This window comes from Erinaceus europaeus, chromosome 16 (assembly GCF_950295315.1).
Source record: "Erinaceus europaeus chromosome 16, mEriEur2.1, whole genome shotgun sequence".
Taxonomy (NCBI): Eukaryota; Metazoa; Chordata; class Mammalia; order Eulipotyphla; family Erinaceidae; genus Erinaceus; species Erinaceus europaeus.
The window spans coordinates 13,588,105-13,612,237 of record NC_080177.1 but is presented as its reverse complement, the minus strand read 5'-3'; the positions used below and the strand labels follow the sequence as shown (position 1 = coordinate 13,612,237).

The window sequence follows — 24,133 nt, the reverse complement described above, 5'->3', positions numbered from 1 at the left end:
GAGGGGTAAAGACACCACACCACTGAAGCTTTCCCCAGAGCAGTTGAGGGCTGGACTTGAACCAGGGTCACCCGCATGGCAAATCAAGACTCTTTCTAGGTGTTGATGGGCTAGAGACAGCCAGAAATTGAGAGGGGAGGGAGAGATAGAGAGGAAAAAGAGACAGAGAGACACCTGCAGCACTACTTCACCACTCTTTCCCCCTGCAGGTAGGGACCAGGGGTTTGAACCTGAGTCCTTATGCACTGTAATGTGTGCACTCAACCAGGTGCACCACCACCCAGCCCCCCTGCTCCTCACTTTTCTAAAAGACAAATGTGATTATGTCCCTCTTCTACTTGAAAATGGAGACATAAATAAGAATGCCAGCCTCCAGGGAAAAGGCCTGCCTCAATACAGAGCAAGATATTTATCACAGTTTGGCTCTGCTCTTTCTCCATCTGTTTTTCTTCCATATCTTATGGTATAGTGATGACTTGTTTTTCCCTATCCTGTCTGTATATTCATGCTCCCTTCACTTCTTTCCTGTCTTTTTCACTGCCTCAAATACTTTTCCCCCTTCACTGCCAGGAGAATTACTATGCACGCCTTGGCACACAGCTAAAATGTCATAGCCTGCTGTCATTTCACATATCCAATTTATATATGCTTCCTGACTTGTTGGAATTATTTCTTCCTTTTAGTAATTATTCCTTCACTCATCTAATTAACCCTTAACTGAGAGGATCTGAGAGTAAGAATGAATTTTTAGTGAGCCCAAAGGTGGCAAAGTGGTGGCTACCTAGAGTGCTGGACTTAAAAACATGAGGGGGGTCAGGCAGTAGCACAGCAGGTTAAAAGCACATGGCACAAAGCACAAGGACCAACTTAAGGATCCTGGTTCAAGCCCCCAGCTCCCCACCTGGAGGGGAGTCACTTCACAGGCCAGTGAAGCAGGTCTCCAGGTATCTATCTTTCTCTCCCCTATGTTCCCCTCCTCTCTCCATTTCTCTCTGTCCTATCCAACAATAATAACAACAAACAATAATAATAACCACAACAAGGGGAAAAAATGATCTCCAGAAGCAGTGGATTGGTGGTATAGGAACCAAGCCCCAGCAATACCCTGGAAGCAAAAACAAACAAACAAACAAAAAAAACCATGAGGTGTGAACTTCCACACCTACAGACATCTAGTCTTTGACAAAGGGGCCCAGACTATTACATGGGGAAAGCAAAGTCGCTTCAACAAATGGTGTTGGAAACAATGGGTTGAAACATGCAGAAGAATGAAACTGAATCACTGTATTTCACCAAATACAAAAGTAAATTCCAGGTGGATCAAGGACTTGGATGTTAGACCACAAACTATCAGATACTTAGAGGAAAATATTGGCAGAACTCTTTTCCGCATAAATTTTAAAGACATCTTCAATGCAACGAATCCAATTACAAAGAAGACTAAGGCAAGTATAAACCTATGGAACTACATCAAATTAAAAAGCTTCTTCACAGCAAAAGAAACCACTACCCAAACCAAGAGACCCCTCACAGAATGGGAGAAGATCTTTACATGCCATACATCAGATAAGAGTTTAATAACCAACATATATAAAGAGCTCGCCAAACTCAACAACAAGACAACAAATAATCCCATCCAAAAATGGGAAGAGGACATGGACAGAATATTCACCACAGAAGAGATCCAAAAGGCCGAGAAACACATGAAAAAATGCTCCAAGTCTCTGATTGTCAGAGAAATGCAAATAAAGACTACAATGAGATACCACTTCACTCTTGTGAGAATGTCATACACCAGAAAAGGTAACAGCAGCAAATGCTGGAGAGGGTGCGGGGTCAAAGGAACCCTCCTGCACTGCTGGTGGGAATGTCAATTGGTCCAACCTCTGTGGAGAACAGTCTGGAGAACTCTCCGAAGGCTAGAAATGGACCTACCCTATGATCCTGCAATTCCTCTCCTGGGGATATATCCTAAGGAACCCAACATATCCATCCAAAAAGATCTGTGTACACATATGTTCTTGGCAGCACAATTTGTAATAGCCAAAACCTGGAAGCAACCCAGGTGTCCAACAACAGATGAGTGGCTAAGCAAGTTGTGGTATATATACACAATGGAATACTACTCAGTTGTAAAAAATGGTGACTTAACCATTTTCAGCCGATCTTGGAAGGACCTTGAAAAATTCATGTTAAGTGAAATAAGTCAGAAACAGAAGGATGAATATGGGATGATCTCACTCTCAGGCAGAAGTTGAAAAACAAGATCAGAAAAGAAAACACAAGTAGAACCTGAAATGGAATTGGCATATCACACCAAAGTAAAAGACTCTGGGGTGGGTGGGTGGGGAGAATACAGGTCCTTCCTAGTTGGGGTTGTATTGTTATATGGGAAACTGGGGAATTTTATGCATGTACAAACTATTGTATTTACTGTCAAATGTGAAACATTAATTCCCCAATAAAGAAATTTAAAAAAAAAGAATAGGAAAGCTATCAGGGGAGGGGATGGGATACGGAGTTCTGGTGGTGGGAATTGTGTGGAGTTGTACCCCTCTTATCCTGTGGTTTAGTCAATGTTTTCTTTTTATAAATAAAAAATTAAAAAAAAAAAAAAAACCATGAGGTGAGGGCCAGCAAATTAGCTCACCTGGATAGTGTGCTGCTTTGCCATGCAGGAGCTGCAGGTTTGAGCCCAGCCCCCACTGCTTTGAAGGAAGCTTCGGTATTGTGATCTCTTTCAGTCTTTGTCAACCTCTCTGCATTTCTGTCTCCAACTAAAAATAAATAAATAAATATAAAACATGAGATCACAAGTTTGTTCCCCTGCATCCCATGTGCCAGAGTGATGCTCTGGTACCCTCTTTCTCTTTCTCCCCTTCCCATTCTCTCATGTCAACAAATAAATCTTTTTATTTAAATATTTATTTATTTATTTTCCCTTTTGTTGCCCTTGTATTGTTATAGTTATTGTTGTTGTTATTGATGTTGTCGTTGTTAGGACAGAGAGAAATGGGGAGAGGAGGGGAAGATAGAGAGGGGGAGAGAAAGATAGACACCTGCAGACCTGCTTCAAGGCTTGTGAAGAGACCCCCCTGCAGGTGGGGATCAGGAGCTTGAACCAGTATTGCGCTTTGCACCATGTGCGCTTAACCCACTGCTCTACTGCCTGGCCCCCAAACTTTTCCTTTTTTTAATAAATATTTTTCTTTTTTTTTAATGAATGGATTACAAAAAAATTAACTATATAGGTTTCAGATGAACATCATTAAAAATCCAACATGTGTGTCCTTTTTGTCCCAGTTTACATGTCCCTTGCCCCAACCTCCTGACTTTAAGCACAAATCTTATGGGGTGTGGTCCAGGAGGCATCGCAGTGGATAAAGCATTGGATTCTCAAGGATGAGGTCCCAAATTTAATCCTCAGCAGCAAATATACCATGTCTGGTTCTCTTTCTCTCTCTCTCTCTCTTTCCCCCTCCCTTCTCCTCCCTTATTTCTCATTAATAAATAAATCTTAATGATTAAATAATTAATTAATTAATAATTAATAAACAAATCTTAAAAATAATCATGAATCTTTTTTCAAACTGGGATCCTTCATTCGTCCCTGCGCTTTGCGCCACATGCGCTTAACCCGCTGCGCTACCATCTGACTCCCAATAATAATGAATCTTATGGGGCTGAGTGCTGGTGCACCTGATTAAATATACATATCACCATACCACAGGATCCGGGTTTGAGACCCCGCTCCCTACCTGCAGGGGGAGACACTTCACAGTAGTGAAGCAGGTGTCTCTTTTTCTCTGTATGTGTCTATCTGCCTCTCCCCCTCTCAATTTTTCTCTCTCTTGTCAAATAAAATAGAAAGAAAAAAAAAGGCTGCCGGAAATGGTGGGTTCATAGTGCGGGCACCAGTCTCCTGAAATGACCTTTGTGGCAATAAAAATAAGTAAATAAATAAATAAGTAAATAAGTAAATAAATAAATAATACTCAAATCTCCGAGGCTTAGCACTGCAGTGGGCTGAGGGATGGGTTTGAGGCTGGAGCACTAACAGAGCGGGGCGGTCATCCCTCTGACCTGTCCTCAGCCCACCCAGACTTACTGAGCACGTTTTCCTTCTCAGCCTGAGGCTTCACACTCAGGACTCAGTAATGAATTTCATGCTTTCAGATTTCTCTGGTGAATCAAATTTTAAAATGACATTGGAAAGCAATAGGGTTGCCAACTTTTTAAAAAAGATTTGATTGATTGATTGATTGATTGATGAGAAACATAGGAGGAGAGAGAAAGTGCCAGACATCACTATGTGTACATATGTTGCCAGGGATTAAACTGAGAACCTTATGCTTGAGAGTCCGATGCTTTATCCACTGCGCCATCTCCCAGACCACTGGTTTTGGTTGTTATCACAGCACTGCTCACTGCTGGCATATAGTGGTGCTGGGATCAAACCTGAAACCTGTGATGCCTCAAAGATGAGAGTCTTTTTTGCATAACCATTAAGCTATCACCCCAGGCCAGGGATGCCAATTTTTAATTTTTCCAAGATTTTTTTCAAATTATCACCCACTTTATCATTTTGTAAAAGTCACTGACTCAGTAGTGACTTTTGCATTACAAGAGACAAATGAATCTTATCCATAGTCTCAAATAAATATATTGAGGGAGATGGGCGGTAGCGCCGCAGGTTAAGCGCACCGCAAAACTCAAGGACCGGCGTAAGGATCTCGGTTCGAGCCCCTGGTTCCCCACCTGGAGGGGGTTCGCTTCACAGGCAGTGAAGCAGGTCTGCAGGTGTCTTTGTCTTCCCTCCTCTCTCTATCTCTCTCTTTCCTATCCAACAACGATATCAATAACTACAACAATAAAAACAAGGGCAAAAAAAGGGAATAAATAAATATTTTTTTAAATATTTGCTGTGAGCAAGAAGTATCCCAACTATATAGCTTTACAATTCCTCCTGATGTGCCAAACTTTGAGAGTTAAGCAATGCTACCTCAATGAATGAATGAACCAACAAGTGAGTAACTCAATGGAGTTTGAGCCCTGAATACCCAAAGAATAACCCAGGAATGGGTTGGCTATTATACAGATTAAGTTCAAAGTGCTGTCTTACCAAACCTCTTATACCACATCCACTTCCTGGGGTGCAGTGCCTCCTAGTGGACATTCTGGAATATTGTCGCAAACATGGAACCTTCAGCTCCCCAGAGATCCAGTAGATAGGGGCAAATCCTTCTAGAAACCACAAATACTCAGAAGCTGAACGTTAAAAGACTCCATCGATGCTGGATGAAAGCAGCACACCTCAAACTTTAAAGTGCAGAAAAGTCACGTAGGTGGAATCTTGTTAAAATGAAGATTCTGACTCAGTACTTCCGGGTCAGAGAACAAGGCTCTGGATTTTAAACTGAGCATTCCGTAGTATATAAATTACCGTTGTCCCTCGGAGGGTTGCTTCTTAGAAGTTTACACATTGGGGTTGGGTGGTGGCGCACCTGGTTGAGCGCACAGGTGACAATGCTCAAGGACCTGGGTTTGGCAGTGCCGCAGAAGTCTTTCTGTCTTTCTCCCTCTCTATCTCCCCTTTCCCCTCTCCATTTCTGGCTGTCTCTGTTAAATAACGTCTTTAAAATGAAAAAAAGGGGGGAGCAGCGGGTTAAGCGCACGTGGTGCAAAGTGGAAGGACGGGCGTAAACATCTCGGTTTGAGCCCCTGGGTCCCCACCTGCAGGGGGATTGCTTCATAAGCAATGAAGTGGGTCTGCAGGTGTCTACCTTTCTCTCCCCCTCTCTGTCTTCCCCTCCTCCTCTCCATTTCTCTCTGTCCTATCCAACAATGACGACATCAATAACAACAGCAATAATAACTACAGCAATAAAACAAAGGCAACAAAAGGGAATAAATAAATATTTGAAAAAATGAAAGAAAAAAGTCTACACATCTAGGCCGGGAAATTTTTCTAATGGGTAGAGCATCAGGCCTATGTGCAGGGGGTTGGGAGGGTGGCGGGTGGTCTCCAGTTTGATCCCTGGTACCTATTTAATGGAGTGGTGTACTGGCTTCTCTTTTTCTCTGCATCATACAAAACTCTCTAATGTGTAACAAATAAAATTAAAATGGTATTTTTTAAAAATCTACACACTTATGCTTACTTTGATTTTGGAAAGTTGCTTAAAGCATTTTTGGAAGCCTAAAAGATGTCACAATGGATAAAACATTGGATTCTCAAGCATAAGATCCTCAGCTTGAACCCCCAGCCTCTGGCATCACATATGTGTGAATGATGCCTTTCCATCTCTATCTATCTCTCTCTCTCTCTCTCTCGTTGCTAAATAAGTAAACCTTTTTAAAAAAATTGGAAGGGGACCAGGTGGCAGTACACCTGGTTGAGCACACACATTACAGTGCACAAGGACCCAGGTTCAAAGCAGTCAAAGACCACCTTAAAATAGTTTGTGACCAGGTGGAGAGTAGATAGCATAATGGTTATGCAAACAGACTCATGGCCGAGGCCCTCGGAAACACCATACGCCAGAGCTGATTACTTTGGTTTAAAAAAAAGGGTTACTTCTTAGTACTTTTTTTTTTTTGGTTAAAAAAAAATCCCCCTGCAGGTGGGGACCCAGGGGCTCAAACCGAGATGTTTACGCCCGTCCTTCCACTTTGCACCATATGCGCTTAACCTGCTGCTCCCCCCTTTTTTTCATTTTAAAGACTTTATTTATTTAACAGAGACAGCCAGAAATGGAGAGGGAAAGGGGAGATAGAGAGGGAGAAAGACAGAAAGACTTCTGCGGCACTGCCAAACCCAGGTCCTTGAGCATTGTCACCTGTGCGCTCAACCAGGTGCGCCACCACCCAACCCCAATGCGTAAACTTCTAAGAAGTACTTCTTTTTTTGGTTAAAAAAAAAAAAGTTTGTGACCATAAATATTGAGATGGATTTGCTCACATGGCTTCAAAAAGTAGTCCTTGGTGGTCCAGAAGGTGGTGCAGTGGATAAAGCATTGGATTCTCAACCATGAGGTCTTGAGTTTAATCCCTGGCAGCGCACCAGAGTGATGTTTGGTTCTTTTTCGCTCTCCTTTCTCATGAATAAATAAATACTTTTTTCCATTTTTTATTATCTTTATTTTTTTTTATTTATTGGATAGAGACAGCCAGAAATCCAGAGGGAAAGGGAGATAGAGGGACAGAGAGACACCTGCAGCCCTGCTTTACCACTTGTGAAGATTTCCCCCTGCAGGTGGGGACCAGGGGCTCGAACCTGCGTCCCTGTGCACTGAAACATGTGCACTCAACCAGGTGTGCTATCACCTGGCCCCTAAATAAATAAATTCTTTAAAAAAAAAAAAAAGTAGTCCTTGAAGATAATCTCCAATAAGAGTTTCAAAAATATTTGGGACAGCTGATTGGAGAAAGGAGAATAGCTACTTTAAAACACACCATTCATTTAGATGTTTCTCTGTGTTCTTCTCTAAGGATTTGATTCCATTATGTCATATTCCCTTCAATTTTATTTATTTAAGTTTTAGATATATATATATATATTTATTTATCTACTAGTGGGAGTGCGGGGAGAGAACCAAAGTATTGCCAGGAATCCAACTCAGGATCTTATGCCCGAGAGTTCAGTCCACTGCACCAACTCCAGGGCCACTATTTAAGTTTGTTTGTTTGTTTGTTTGTTTTAAATAAGATTTAGGTAAGTGGCAAACACTTACTGCTTTATAATACTAATTCATTTAGTCCATATAACAAGCTATTAATCAATCCCTTTTTACACGAGTACACAGAGATACAGAGACACAATGTGCCTGCCCAAAGGTACCCAACTACTTAATGCAAAAGTCAGTATTCAGACTCTAAGCAGCTCCACGGCCAAGGGCTTCAGCTATAGCTATCCCTTCATTAGAGTTTGGACTAGCCTGGAGAGAAAGGATGTCAGATACTATGTCAGTCTCTCAGAAGGAGGGGAGGAAGGGATGACTTTGAGTGGAGCATGGAAAGCTACAGAAAGTAGCTTTTTTTTTTCTATCCAAGACAGAAACCGCTGCAGCTGGAATGTACTGGCAGAGAGCTTTTCTAGCTTCTGGTCTCTTTTTCTGGTCTTGAAACCTAAAAAAGAACTGAGTCCTCAGACTGGAAGAAGTGTTGGGGAGTTCTTGGGTTCATCTCTCCCATTCTGTTTTTTGCCAGTCTGTTTTTTGGCTGTCCTGTTGAGTGGTTTCAGATGTAGGAAACTGGGAGCAGGCAGACCTGGGAAGTTTACAGGCCTGCAACTGTGTCTAGTTTTTACAGGCTGTTCAATAAAGCTTTGATGACGGTGTAGCTAGGGGGCACAGACACCCCCCTCCCTTCTCGTCCATCTCTCCCAGGACTGCTTCCTAACTTGCTTTGTCAGCTTCATGTCCCCTGGGAGGGGCTGGGGAAGCTCAGTCCTCCTTCCCTCTTTGACAGTGACACAGCAGAGGCCAGCACCCCGGAGCCAAATCCAAAACTGACTTATGTTTCCCTAATGCCTAACGACAGACCTGAATGTGTCCTTTCTGGGTTTTGTTTATTTGTTTGTTTGTTTGGGGGGTTGTTTGTTTTTAAGTTCACATAAAACAAGTTAACAAAGAATATGTGCATTCAAGCTGGGGTAGATCAGGACACAATCCTCTGGGAGAAAACATCCTCTCACCTAAGAGCCTGTGCAGAGATGGAGACCACAAACAGCTTATCAGAAACCCCTCCTAATGGCTATGGCAAGCAGGGTGTCCCAATTGTTATTTGTCACAGTATCAGAGGCGTAAATGGTTATGGCTAAATGGCTTATTCCTATAAACACACACACACACTCCAAAGCATCAAATTTTTAGGCAGAGTGAAGGCTAGTAAGGGATCCAGCACGTGACTTGTCCACTGATGGGGCCACAACAAGAAAAATAGATAAGAGAGATGAGACTCAAGTAAGTAATTTAACAGAAAAATTGATGACAAGATGATAGTCTCTGGAAGAGGTGAAACCAGAGAAGCCAAGCACCGCCTAAAACAGCCTTTACAGAGATTGTGCATACCTCATTGTCTTTCCAGACCTAAGAGCATTTCGTGGTCCCCAGGTTAAAAATGCGCCCTTGCCGTGCCATTGTTTCCACAATGCCGTGACTCGGATTCGAACCGAGGTTGCTGCGGCCACAACGCAGAGTACTAACCACTATACGATCACGGCGAGCTACCGGAGCGCCTTGAGGGCAGCGCTGCGCTGGGTTGTACTTGAAGATTAGACGGCTCCGCCCGGCCCCGACAACTGTCATGCATGTTGGCCGCTCAAGGGAGGGAATGAAAATGCTCTCAAACTAGAAGGTTCCAATGAGGGGACACCTCCAAGATTATGAAGTTCCAGGGGCGCCAGAATGGTGGTGGCCCTGAGTCTCTCTGTCTCTGTCTCTCCCCCGCGCCGTGAAAGGAAGCTCAGGCTGTCTCTTCAATCCCGCCATGGGGAGAAAGAAATCAATTCTGACACAACTTCAGGATTTAATAAATGGGGCGCGGGTGGGAAGTGGAAGCCAGAGTTCAGACTCCTCCGGGATTAAGCCCCGGGGCCTAGCCGTCCAGTTAGTAGCCGCCACCCCCGGTTCCCCCCAAAATTAGGGACACTGAGACGTCAGCGCGCTTGCGCACCTAGGAGCAGCATCTGGAGTCTGGGGTGGGAGGGGCTAAGTGATGACGAGTCGGAGTGGGCGTGGTCTCCAGTAGAGAAGAACCCAGTCGAAGACGCCAGCTCTCGGATCCTCGGTAGCTCGCCGTGATCGTATAGTGGTTAGTACTCTGCGTTGTGGCCGCAGCAACCTCGGTTCGAATCCGAGTCACGGCATTGCGTAAAGCAATGGCACGGCAAGGATTCGCTTTTGTATTTTTTTCTTTCCAGTTTGCAACATTCGCGAATATGGATCCCAAGTCCCTTGAGACAGTTGGAAAGGACGGTAAAGTGACTTCCCAAAAAATATAGGATTACGTCTGCTTTAGGGCGCCGTGTTACTATAGCTCTTGGGGACAGCACAGAAGACCCAAAAGACTGCAGTGTCCGCGAATATCCATGACCATACCAGAAATGGACTCCCAATAAGAGACCTTTGAAATGACTCTTAATTAAAGACAAGAGATCTGTCCATCAGGCAGGAAAGCCTCGCGTGCAAACGCTTGCGGGTCTTGAGAAGGAGCTGTCATTCACTTATCTAGGTCAGTCTCTCTTCCCCACTTCCCGCGTAGCCCAAAGACCCCAGCTGGACAGGCAGTGCAGGGTCTTCTCCAGGACCTGTTGAGTGAAGAGGTGCAGCTGATTAGGGGATGGGAAGCATAGGACCGAGAAAGGAGCTGGGAGAGGCAGACGAAGTTTCTGCGTTGGGAGTGGGGATGGGAGAATCAAAGGATTCTATTCGCACTTAGCCTCATGCATTCGCCGGCTCTGCGGAGAGGGTGAGTGGGAGGTGTTGGAATCTGCGAGCCTGGGGTGGGGGTGGGGAGTGGGATAATCATTCTAGTTATTTGCTAGAAACAGAGATAACGTTTTGAGTTTACCAGAAAGTCTACCGCCTCCTTTGGATTCGAGCTGTTTCCAGACGGCGTATGGGAGTGGGGGGGGCTGATGGACATGAAAAAGAGAGAGAGAAGAAAGGAAAAGAAAAGGAAAGGAAAGCAAAGGAAAGAAAAGAAAAGAAAAGAAAAGAAAAGAAAAAGGACTCTGTTCCAGCTGCGGTTCAGGGGGCTAAATGCAGGGTGGAGCATCATGGAGGAGTCGAGGTTCTCCGGGGAGGAAAAGGAGCTGCAAGGAAATTAGGTTGGGAGGGGGGAGGCAGAGAAGCGAGATTTGTTCATCGAATGCCTGCTGTGTGGTCAGCCTTGTCTGGGGGTGTCCGCATCCTCCGCTGAGAGGCAGAGTCATTCCTGAGGGCATCTAAGGACAAGAGACACCTCCCTCCCCCAAGAGTGCCCCAAGCAGACAGACCCCATGTCACTGGAAACATCTCCAGGATACTGGTGGTGGGTTTCCTCCGAGGAGGTGAGTTCGCACAACTTGTCAACATTCTGAGTCTGGCCAGCCAGATCACGCCTGGAAGCCCAAGTGGTCTCTCCTAAACTTCCACCTTCCTCCCAGGGGGTTAGCCTTCCAACCACACCACCATCACAGCTCCCTGGGGCTACGGGATCAAAACAGGAGAGACTGGACAATTTGACAGGAGCGTAAAGCGCCTGCGCACGCTCAGACTGGGTCCAAGCTGGAGCTCCGCCCATAGGCGGGCCCTGCAGTGACGACAGACTGGGAAGGCCTATGACTGCTGAAGAGGACAATGAGACAGCTCGTCCTACGGGTCCCCGGTAGCTCGCCGTGATCGTATAGTGGTTAGTACTCTGCGTTGTGGCCGCAGCAACCTCGGTTCGAATCCGAGTCACGGCATTGTGGGAACAATGGCACGGCAAGGGGTCCGTTTCCTTTTAGGGGAAATAATTTTTTTTTTTCTTGTTACAGGTCGCTTTCTATATAAATCATGACCTTCCTCCTTGAAATGAACCGTCACTGCAGCTCTCTACAGTAATACCAAGCCCACACCAAAGATCGCCTCCTCGAGTAATTTTCGTTTAATGCACTAAATGCAGTTTCGTATCAAACAGATGTAAATCCCTTCCCTCCCGACGAAAATCGAATATCGTTGTCTAGATCATCCTCCTTCTCAGCGGCCCTGTGACCTTGATATTTTTTTTTTCCAGAAATCTAAAAATTACGTTGTTGGTTTCATTGTTTTAACCTAGGTTGCTCATCAAGCAGGTATTTATTCAGTAATTTCCGGCTTCCTCCTCCCCGAGATATCAAGAAAAAACCCTAGGTAAATGAAATCGCAGTTGTGGAGATGGACAATGTTTCTCTGCTTTCACAAGCCTTTATTTCACAAGCCAATAGATGCTTGACTTTGTTCACTTAAAAATATGGAATACATGTACACAAGTCCGTGAAAAAGTAAGTCTCCCTCTCGTTTTTTTCACCCTCTCCATCGATTATTACCAGTTTCCAAGGTATTTTTCCATGAATCTTCATGTAAGCAATCTTCTTACGTCGTTTAGTAGTGAAAATTTCACTTCCTTTAGCTCTTCCCCAGAAAGAACAGAAGAATACACATACTTGGAGAGATTTTGCACCCACTTTGGTTCCATTCTTTCTTTTTCTCTCCCAATTTTGGTTACCAAGTGGGGATCATAGGGTGAGGGGATTCCTTATTGCTCCTATTAAAACCCTTGGATATAAGCCAAAGCTCTGTTGGCAAACAGTCTTATTTTGATTTCAGTTTGAAAGAGGAGGGAAGCATTGAAGGATTGAACTAGTAAAAGGGACTGAATCTTCCTTTGGAGAGGCTTCACTCCCACCTCTCCTTTATGCTATTGACCTAAGCCACAAACCTCTAGTTAGAAAATTCAAGTTCATTGAAGGTAGAACTGGTCTTACTATGCTTTGTCTCCCAAGCATGCAATCGCTCCATAAATATGTGAATAGAAGTTTCATTTGGAGTTCATAAATGTGTGAAGTTTATTCTATGATTTTTTTTCTTAACAGTTACCCATTTATTTATGAAAGAGGGAGTGAGGAAGAGAGTGAGAAAACTAGAGCATCACTTTGGCACATGAGATGCTAAGGGTTGCTTAGGACCTTACACTTGAGAATCCAATATCTTACCTATTGTGCTACTTCCTGGGCTGGCCACTATAGCTGTCACAAAAATGATCTCCATAGCACAAGGCTTGAGCCGGTTCTTGGTGAAGGAGAGGAGTTTATTACACCAGTGTGTAGGAGACTGCAGATCGTTCTGGGAAGTTCTCTCCGCACCTTCAAAAACCACACAGTTTTCTTGAGGTCCCCTTCCCCAAAGGGGTGGAGGGAACAGGTTTGCTTCACAATTACAAAGTAGGCAGAAACAGACAAAGGCAATCTTTCATGCAATTGCTATACATCTTCCTTATCTGTGGCCTTGGTAAAGAAAGGGGAGAACTCCCTCAGAGCCCTGCCCCACTAGGCAAAGAGAGAGACAGGCTGGGAGTATGGATCAACTTATCAACACCCATGTTCAGCAGGGAAACAATTACAGAAGCCAGACCTTCTACCTTCTGCACCCCTGGGTCCATACTCCCATAGGGTTAAAGAATAGGAAAGCTATGGGGAGGGGATGGAATAGGGAGCTTTGGTGGTAGGAATTGTACTCCTCTTATCCTATGGTCTTGTCAGTATTCCCATTTTATAAATAAATTAATTAAAAAGGAAAAGAAAGGGGGAAACTAGTGCCTGATATATAGCAGTCTTGAGACAGCTGAATTTACTCCCTAATTATCTTTTACCTAATCACCTTTGTCTCAGGCCTATTAGTTTAGGAATGTGAAGGGGAGGAGGGGTAGCAACTACAGCCACTGCTTTAATTGCCAGAAGAGCAAACACAAAGGAAATGCAATCTTAGCCTTTATGTCTCCATATCAGAGAGGAAAGGCACTTCTCCACAGGGCACAGATTAAAATATCCACACAGGGTAAATCAGGAGAGTATGCACTCTGTTAATCTATTTCCCATAATATAGCTATACCTTAAACTCTGTCTTTTCAACATAGAACTATGTTCATTTCACATCAAACAGAAAAAGTGACCCAACTGAAATTCCATCTATATCCAGAATCTCAAATCAGTATGTATATAGGGTCAGCAAAATAGCTCACCTGGATAATCTACCTGCTTTGCAATGCATGCAACCCAGGTTTGAGTCCTTAGCACATTTTACAAAGCTTCAGTGCTGTGGTATCTTTCCCTTTCTTCTTCTCCCTCTGTCTCTTTTACTATCTGGGAAGGTCCAAAGTGGTACATCTGGTAAAGTACACATGCTACAATGCTCAAGGACCCAGGGTTTAAGTCCCTGGTCCCCACCTGTAGGGGAGAAACTTCACAAATGCTGAAGCAGCGCTACAGGTGTCTCAATCTCTCCTTTCTCGATTTCCCTGTCTCTAGCCAATAAATAAATAAATTGTTTATTTTGTCTCCAATGTTATATATGTTATGTCTCTGGGCCTCGGTGCTGGCACTACAGATCCTGACAGCCTTTTTTTTTTTTTCTTCCCCATTTTATTGGATAGGATAGTGAAATTGAGAAAGGAGGGGGAGGCAGTGAGGGAAAGAGAAAGATACCTACAGACCTTTTTCTCAGCTTGTGAAGCTTCTACAGATGGGGAGACAGGGGCTTAAGCCCACATCCTTGAGCAGGTTTTGGGGGTCCTTGGGCTTATTACTATTTGTGCTTACCCAGGTGCGCCACTGCCCACTCTCCCAACTAATTATTTATTCCCTTTTTTTATTGTTGTAGTTATTATTGCTTTTGTTGATGTTGGATAGGACAGAGACAAATGGGGGGGGGGGAAGACAGACACCTGCAGACCTGCTTCACCGCCCCTCCTGTAAGTGGGGCGCGGGGCACCGGGGGCTCGAATCGGGATCATTACTCATATCCTTGCACTTTGCGCCACCTGCGCTTAACCCACTGCGCTACTGCCGGACTCTCCCGCCTAGCTTCCTTTCTTCCTTCCTTCCTCCCTTCCTCCCTTCCTTCCCTCCTTCCTTCCTTCCTTTTTTTTTTTTTTTTTACCAGAGGCACTGCTCAGCTCTGGAATATGGTCGTGCAGGGGATTGAACCTGGGACTTGGGACTTGGGAGCCTCAGGCATGAGAGTCTCTTTGCATAACCATTATGCTATTTACCCCCCTCCCCGCCCCCAACTAATTAATTTTTAAAACGCCCAAAGTGAAGCATATTTGATGATAAAAAAATGCTAGGATATATTTATTGTCTCAAGGTTGTAGGCCCCAGGTAAACCTAGAGACAAAAGACTTAGAAAAAAAGCCTATGGGGCCAGGTGGTGGTGCACCTGACTAAGTGCACAGATTACCATACACGAGGACGGAGGTTCAAGCCCCCAGTCCCCACCTGTAGGGCTACTTGTGTGTTTCTGTCTCTTTCTCTTCCTCCTCCTTCTTTATTTCTCTCTGTTCTATCAAATAAAACAAATAAATAAGGTTTAAAAAAAAGACTTAGAAGAAGGCTAAGCCCAAAACAGATCATAGCTCAGGAAAGACCTGACACCAAAGTCAAGGCAAAGAGAACTGATACCCCACTCAATACACAGTTAGAGGAGAGAGGCCTTGGTCCAGGAAGTGATGGAGGGACTCCAAAGCATAAGGTCCTGAGTTCAGTCTCTGGCAGCACATGCATCAGAGTGATGTCTGGTTCTTTCTCTTTCTGCCTATCTTCTTCATGAATAAATACAATCTTGAATGAAGAAGAAGTTTAGGACTATGGAAGTCTGCAGACTCGGGTGCTACAGAGAAAGAGGAATAAAACTAAATTGTTGGGATTGACATTTGGAAACCATAGTTGAATTTGAAAAACAAACAAACAAAAAACAAAACCCTTACATGAGACTAGTTGAGCAATGTGTGTCAAGAGTTAGAAAAAGTTTTTGGAGTCAGGTTGTGGTGGTGCACCTAGTTAATTGCACACATTTCCCCACCTGTAGGGGGAAAGTTTCACAAGTGGTGAAGCAGGGCTGCAGCAGGTGTCTTTCTGTTTCTTTTTCTTTCTTTCTTTCTTTCTTTCTTTTTAAGATTTTTATTTATTGATTGATGAGAAAGATAGGAGGAGACAAAGAACCAGACATCACTCTGGTACAAGTGCTGCTGGAGACTGAACTCAGGACCTCACACTTTATCCAATGTGCCACCTCCCAGACCACTGTATTTTTCCTTTCTTTTTTTTCTTTTCTAAGTTTGTACATAGATTTATTTGAAAATGCTTCCTTTAGATTTTACAATGCTTCTCAGTATGTTTTTTGTTTGTTTGTTTGTTTTGTTTTGTGTTTCATTTTGATACTTAAATTCTTTAGCATTTTTTTTACCTGGGAGAGGAGAGAAACACAGCTGCTGCTGCCCCGTAGCCCCACCTCTGAACGCACTATACTTTTTTTTTTTAATTTATTTTAAAAAGGAGACATTAACAAAACCATAGGATAAGAGAGGTACAACTCCACACAATTCTGCACAATGGTGCAGATGAAGTGTTGGGGGAGGGGGTCCTTCATTTTGTAGATAGCTAGTAGGCATATTTTAGTTACATTTCAAAGGGCCTGTAGCTATACTAGTGTTTTTTGTTTGTTTGTTTGTTTTGTTTTTTTGCCTGAGCGTGAAATCTGATATGCAGGTGAATCCTAATTATTGTCAGGGGAGGTGATATCATGGCTGGGAAAAGGACCAGAAAGCTGGATTAGAGAAGAGAGTAGCTCCCTAATATGGGAAAGGGGTATAAATATTGTTGACTGTAAACCCCATCGATTTGATGTGATCTGGGGCCCATAATTAGCTTAGGTGTCTGTGTGACCTCTACATCCCTCTAGATCTAAGCTCACATTCTGTGGTCATGAGTAGGAACATTCCATGCTGCCCCAGTATTGACCCCTCTTCCTCAGGTGTAGCATAAAGTATGTTGTCCATCCTCCCTTCAGAGGATGAAACATTCTCTACCATTGTTGATCCAAGTTGAGGGCAAGGTCGTATAGGGGCCCACAAAGGGGTCTATTTTGTTGTTCCTGATCTATTAGAGATGACCAGTAACAATGGAAAGAGGGATTTATTTGAGGTCTAGGCCCATCAAGTATGTTTGGGAGTCTCAGGACTCCCAATTAGGGCCCTAGCTCATGGGGTGGCCTGATAGTGACTAAAGAGTCATTGTTAAAGTGTGCCAGTCTCTTGCCCTTATTCAACTTTTGCAGTCCTTGCTTTGCTAAGGTTAGCTTTGGAGTGAGTGAGAGAACTGTAATAGGAAAGACTATTGTGTATTTTTGCTTTCAGGTATATATTTTGCCATAATTTATGGATACATGTGAACATATGCTCTATCTTACAGGACCTGGCCTATATCTAGGTTTGGGGACTTTGTTAGGAAGTGAACCTCCTGGAATGGAATTAGAGAATACCATAAAAGGAAAGGTCTCACCCAAGTGATGAGGGTGAAGGGTTGGCATTCCATGCCTGATGTCTCTATACACAGTCTGAGGTGAAGCATGCTGAGATGGTACCCATTGCATTGATTAGGCTGGAATCAGTGGATGCAATATCATTTGGTCTGACTTGAGAGAATCATGCAGGGAAGTGAGCCCCACCCCAGAGGTTCCAGGATTGGGAGAAACATAGGCTCTATAGACAAAGCGGGTGACTCCTATTGTCTTAGAGTTTAAGAAGACAATAGATAGTTATTGCAATAATCGTATTGTTTGGCAGTTGGGTTAACTTTGAAAAATCCCTTTGTTAGGATTTGCTGTAAGCTTTCCTATTCATCCTTCTGGGAGTATGGTCCCAACATCATTGTGGGATGCAGAAGGTGGAAGGTCTGGCTTCTGTAATTGCTTCCCAGATGGACATGGGTGTTGACTGGTTAATCCATATTCCCAGCCTGACTCTCTTTCCCTAGTGGGGTGGGACTCCGGGGAAGCGCAGCTCCAGGACACATTGGTGGGGCTGTCTGTCCAGGGAAGTCTGGTCGGCATCATGCTAAGCATCTGGCACCTGGTGGCTGAAAAGAGCGTTAACATACAAAGCCAAACAAACTGTTGAACAATCATGGACCTAAAGGCTGGAATAGTGCAGATGAAGTGTTGGGTGTCCTCCATTTTATAGATAGCTAGTAGGCATATTTTAGTTATATTTCAAAGGGCCTGTAGCTATACCAGTTTTTCTTTCTTCTTCTTTTTTTTCTCTGAGCCTAAAATCTGATATACAGGTGGATCCAAGTTATTGTCTGGGGTGTCTTTCCCTTTCTCTCTCCCCCTCCCCTCTCAATTTCTCTCTGTCATAGGGTGGGGATATAGCATACTGGTTATGCAAAGAGACTTTCATGCCTGAGGCTCTCAAGTCCCAGGTTCAATCCCCCACACCGCCATAAGCCAGAGCTGAGCAGTGCAAAAAATTTCTCTGTGTCTATCTAATAATAAATTTAAAAAAGAATATTTTTTACACTTTTTATCCCAGTAATTTTACTTTGTGGCACCTTGACAAAGGAAATTATTCTAAACTTGAATAAATTATTTGCACAAAAAGCTTCATTAGAGAGTTATTTTGGGGGCCAGGTGATGGCGCACCTGCATAAGTGCTCACTACAGTGTTCAAGGACCTGGGTTCAAGCCCCCTGTTCCCCACCTTCAGGGGGAATGCTTCATGAGTGGTGAAGCAGTGCTGTAGGTGTCTCATTATCTCCCCTTTCCCTCTTGATTTCTGTCTGTATCCAATAAAGATAATATTTTTTTAAAAAAAGACTTATGGGGGGGGTCAGGCTGTGCCATACCTGGTTAAGTGCACACACTACAGTGTGCAAAGTCCCAGGTTCAAGCCCCTGGTCCCCACCTGAAGGGGGAAGTTTCACAAGTAGTGAAGCTGGGGTGTGGGTATCTCTCTGTCTCTTCCCCTCTCTATCTCCCTCTTCCATGTCAATTTCTCTCTGTCTCTATCCAATAATAAATAAATAAATAAATAAATAAATAAATAAATAAATAAAATGTTAAAAAAAAAAAGAGGATTTATTTGGGGAGTTGGCAGTAGCGCAGCGGGTTGAGCGCATGCGGTGCAAAGCACAAGGACCGGCGTAAGAATCCCGGTTCGAGCCCTGGGCTCCCCATCTGTAGGGGTGTCCCTTCACAGGCGATGAAGCAGGTCTGGAAGTGTTTATCTTTCTCTCTCCTTCTTTTTTTTTTTTATTTTTATTTATTTATTCCCTTTTGTTGTTTTGTTGTTGTAGTTATTATTGTCATCGTTGGATAGGACAGAGAGAAATGGAAAAGGGGAGGGGAAGACAGAGAGGAGGAGAGGAAAATAGACACACCTGCAGACCTGCTTCACTGCCTGTGAAGCGAGCCCCCTCTGAGGTGGGGGAGCCGGAGATCCTTACAACCAAGATCGAACCAAGATCCTTACACCGGTCCTTGCACTTTGTGCCACCTGTGCTTAACCCGTTGAGCTACAGCTCAACTCCTCTCTCCCTCTTTGTCTACCCATCTCCTCTCAATTTCTCTCTGTCCTAGGTAGCCAAAAAAAATTGAAGGGACCTGGTGGTGGTGCACCCGGTTGAGCGCACATGTTACAGTGCTCAAGGACCCGGTTCGAACCACCCGTCTCAACCTGCAGAGGAAAAGCTTTGCAAGTGGTGAAACAGGGCTGCAGGTGTCTCTCTAGCTCTCCTACCCTCTTGATTTCTGGCTGTTTCCATTCAATAAATAAAGATAATTAATTTTTTTTTTAATTGAAGAAAATGGCTGCCAGGAGCAGTGGATTCGTAGTGCAGGCACCAAGCCCCAATGATAACCCTGAAGACAATTAATTAATTCATTTAAAAACAAATAATAAAACAAGCTCGCTGGTCCCCCACTGTACTTTCTTTGAGTTTTTCTGTGAAAAAAGTTATTCTTTATTGTATTAATATATGTTTACTATATACATATTATCTGAGCACTGCTCAGCTCTGGTTTATAGTGGTACAGTTGATTGAACCTGGGACTTTGGAGCCTCCACCATGAAAACTTTTTTTTAGACATTTATTATTATTTTTATTTATTTATTTATTTTTAAAGATTTTATTTGTTTATGAGAAAGATAGGAGGAGAGAGAAAGAACCAGACATCACTCTGGCACATGTGCTACCAGGGATCAAACTGGGGACCTCATGCTTGAGAGTCCAAAGCTTTACCACTGTGCCATCCCCAGACCACTAGATATTTATTTATTTATTTATTTATTTAGAATGATAGGAAGAGTGGCCAGGTGGTGGCACATCTGGTTAAACATGCACAAGGACCCAGGTTCAAGCCCCTGGTCCCCACCTTCAGGGGAAAAGCTTCACAAGTCATGAAGCAGAGCTACAGGTGTCTTTTTTGTCTTTCTTCCTTTTGATTTTTATGTTATCTTATCATTATTATTATTATTAATCAGAGCACTGGTCAGCTCTGGCTTATGGTGGTACAGGGGACTGAACCCGTGACTTCAGAGCCTCAGGCATGACAGTTTGTTTGCATAATAATTATGCTATCTACCCTCCACAAAAAACCTTTTTTCTTTCTTTCTTTTTTTTTTCTTCAGTTCATCAGTTCAGAGAGAGAATGAGCACGCAGTTTACAAGATGCTGGGGATTGAACCTGAGAGTTGGGAGATTCAGAAATGAAAGTCCTTTGCATAACTATTATGCATCTTCCCAGCCTAAAAGTCTTTTTGCATAACCATTTTTCTACCTCCCCTCCCCCATTTGGATTTTTTTAAAAGAATTTATTGATTTATTCATGAGAAAGATAGGAGAGAGAGAAAGAACCAGACATCACTCTGGTACATGTGCTGCCGGGGATTGAACTCAGGACCTCATGGTTGAGAATACAATGCTTTATCCATTGCACCACCTCCTGGACCACATGGATTTTTTTTTTTTAAGTTGCAAGAAAACTAAGCCCACATAATAAAAGTAAAGGAAATAAGTATGCAGTGTTAAATGAAAAATGACATAAATTGTGGATGTCACAATTACAATTTATATAAAAATGACAACAAGAGAAATGATCTTTATTCATTTCAACATGTTAACCCCTACCATGAGGCAGATACTACACTATGTGATGGGAGTATCCCACTCTCTTTCAGGATTCTGATTTTATGGTGTAATGCTCAACATGCTTGCCATGCAATTCTGGATCTGGCAAACTCAAAGTACCCTGGTTCACCTCTATATCTTTGATTCAAAGAAAGGCCTAGCCCCTGTGAAATGCTCAAAAAATGCCTGCTCTCAGGAGCCCACTCTGGTGGGGAAGGAAAATATATTAACAGTGGTCCAAGACATGGATAAAGCACTGGACTCTCAAGCCTGAGGTCCTGAATTCAATCCCTGGCAGCACATGTACCAGAGTGATGTCTTGTGACTTGGTTCTTTCTTTCCTCTCATCTTTCTCATTAATAAGTAAAATTTGTAAAAAAAAAAAAAAATGTTATTAACAAGTCACTTTAAACAAAAGTTAATATATATAGTGCAATTTATTTATTTCCTTGTCTTTCTTTTTAAATATTTATTTCCTTTTGTTGCCCTTGTTTTGTTGTTGTAACTGATATCATCGTTGTTGGTTGTTGGATAGGACAGGGAGAAATTGAAAGAGAAGAGGAAGACAGAGAGAGGGTGAGAAAGACACCTGCAGACCTGCTTCACCGCCTGTGAAGAGACTTCCTTGCAGGTAGGGAGCCGGGATTCTTATGCTGGTCCTTGCACTTTGAGCCACCTGCACTTAACACTCTGCGCTACAGCCCGACTCCCCCCACCCCCTTTTTTTTTAACCAGAAACCAGAGTACTGGCTTGTGGTAGTATAGGGGACTGAACCTGATACTTTGGAGCCCAGAAATGAGAATCTCTTTGCATGACCATTATGCTATCTACCCCACCCCATTCCACCTCAACCCCAATTCCTGATCTTTTTCACCTTGATTTTTTTTTTTTTTTCCTAGAGCACAGATCAGCTGTGGCTTACAGTGGTAGAGGAATTGAAGCCCGGGACCTGGAAGCCTCAGGCAAGAAGGTCTTTTTGCATAACAATTACTGCTATCTCTCCACCCACCCTTATTTCCCCCTTCTTTCTGGAAATGCTGGCTCAACCCAAGGTCTTCACTTAGCTCAAACTGACCTACCTACCTTGGAATGAGTTTATCCTCTTTTTTTTTTTTTTTTTAATTTCACCTGGCTTGGGTTTATTCTTCCTGAAGCCTGTTGTCTTTTGTACAGACTTGGTTGATTCTATTCCTGTGAGATGCCATTAGCTTTACTCCATATGTAATAAGCATACATGTGTTTGTTTTTAGATACAGAGAGTACAGAGAGGCAGAGAGAGTGTGAAAAGAGACCACAGCACCAAAGCTTCCTTCAATAAGGTAAGGGGTTGGGCTTAAACTTGGGTTGAACACATGGCAAAAGCGATACACCACCCAAGTGGGCTCTTATTTCGCAGGTTCAAACATGACTTTGGCACCTCTCACTATAAGCATTTTGTCTTTTCAAAGTTTGTTCATTAGCCTTCCCTAATGCTCACGACTCTTATGCCCTTTGCAGATATAAGGAAAATGAGGATTCATGGTACTGAGCACATGCTCAGAGCTCACTGGAGAACACAGCTGTTGGGATTCCCGAGCCAGGTGCCTGATGAGTGCATATCCCCCCCCCCCCCCAGTACAGATTATCTTGGTCATTCTCCTGCTACTACACTAGTTTCCAGCTTTACACAGTGAAGTTTTGTGCTTCTGCCATGTGTGCTTAACCCGCTGCGCTACTGCCTGGCCCCGACACACAGTGAAGTTTTAAACTGTACCTTTTAAAATGTACATGGGAGTGGTCCAGGATGTGGCAGAGTGGATAAAGCATTGGACTTTCAAGCATGAAGTCCTGAGTTCAATCCCCAGCAGCATATGTACCAGAAAGATGTCTGGTTCTTCTCTCTTTTCTCCTCTTTTTCTCATTAATAAATAAATAAATAAAATCTTTTTAAAAAAATAGTGGTCTGGGAGGTGGCACAGTGGATAAAGCATTGGATTCTCAACCATGAGGTCCCGAGTTCAATCCCCAGCAGCCCATGTACCAGAGTGATGTCTGGTTCTTTCTCTCCTCCTATCTTTCTCATGAATAAGTAAATAAATTCTTTAAGTAAAAAAAAAAAAGACAAATAAAATGTACATGGGGCTGGGCAGTGTAGCACTGGTTTGAGCACAGACATAACTATGCGTGAGAACCGGGTTCAAACTCACATTCCCCACCTGCAGGAGGGAATTTTAGCTAGAGGTGAAGTAGGTCTGCAGGTGGCTCTCTCTCTCTCTCTTTTTATTTACCAGAGCACTGCTCAGCTCTTGCTTATAGTGGTGCAGGGGATTGGACCTAGGACTTTGGAGCCTCAGGCATGAGAGTCTCTTTGCATAACCATTATGCTATCTACCCCTGCTTTTTCTTTTTTCTTTTCTTTTGTTTTTTAAGATTTTATTTATTTATTCATGAGAAAGATAGGAGGAGAGAGAGAACCAGACATCAGTCTGGTACGTGTGCTGCCAGGGATTGAACTCAGGACCTCATGCTTGAGAGTCTAATATTTTATCCACTGCGCCACCTCCCAGACCGCAGGTGCCTCTCTTTCTATGTCTTTCTCTCCCTCCTTATCTTTCTTCCCCTCTCAATTTCTCTCTGTTCTACCAAATAAATAAGAAGGAAGGAAAGAAGGCAGGAAGGGGAAAACATGGCCGCTGGCAGCAGAGAATTCATCCTGCAGGCACCAAGCCCCAGCAACAACACTGGTGGCAATAAAAAATAAATGTGCATATGTTATTATCTCCATGACAGCCCTTGGTTTCAGGCACACTATCAGATCTTTCAATATCTCCTAGAACCCAGCTGGAAGACCAACTGCACTTGCATCACCTGGGTCCCACTGCAGCTAGACCCACAGAGGATGCAATTTAACAAGTGCTTGGATGGAGGAATCAGGTGATTTGTGTTCACATTAAAGTTTGAGAAGTGCTAGAATATGCACAAAGCAGAAACTCAACAACTATTTGTAGATCCCAGCAGAATCCCAGCAGAATCAGTTATATATGTCCCAACATCCTTCTCTATTCCCCCAGCTCTGAACCTTTTTCCCCTTGGGGCTTTGCGTGACTCTTCCCTTCCTCACAAGGCAGAATGAACCAACCTAGGAATGAGGGAGACACAGAGGTACTATTCAAGGGCGACGATGGTGAGGTGAAGCTGTTACAGTCCAACTAGAGAGCTAAAATAAACGTTGGCAACGGCTTCAGGGATGCATTTCCTGGGAGAACTTGGTTTGATTTCTAAGACAATGCCTATGGCTTGAGCATCCGGGAGGCGTGTGATAGACAGCCCTGGAACAGCTTCTAGACTTGATTTATTGACTTGTCTGTTTCCATCCTGTCACTAATCTGATGACAGTGAAGCCTGGGGGGTGTGACTCGCAGGGCTGTAGGGTTGTCTGCCGCTGGGCCTGCTCCTTTCCTGGGGCA

The 24,133-nt window shown here is 43.6% G+C and overlaps 3 non-coding genes across 3 annotated transcripts; 2 read left to right on the top strand and 1 right to left on the bottom strand.

Moving 5' to 3' along the window:
• Positions 1–9,151: 9,151 nt before the first annotated feature.
• Positions 9,152–9,223, bottom strand: TRNAH-GUG (transfer RNA histidin (anticodon GUG)). The gene has a single exon. It is a non-coding gene; the product is annotated as a tRNA-His (tRNA).
• A 573-nt stretch (positions 9,224–9,796) lies between these two features.
• Positions 9,797–9,868, top strand: TRNAH-GUG (transfer RNA histidin (anticodon GUG)). The gene has a single exon. It is a non-coding gene; the product is annotated as a tRNA-His (tRNA).
• Positions 9,869–11,377: 1,509 nt separating this feature from the next.
• On the top strand, positions 11,378–11,449 carry TRNAH-GUG (transfer RNA histidin (anticodon GUG)). Its single transcript has one exon. It is a non-coding gene; the product is annotated as a tRNA-His (tRNA).
• Positions 11,450–24,133: the final 12,684 nt, after the last annotated feature.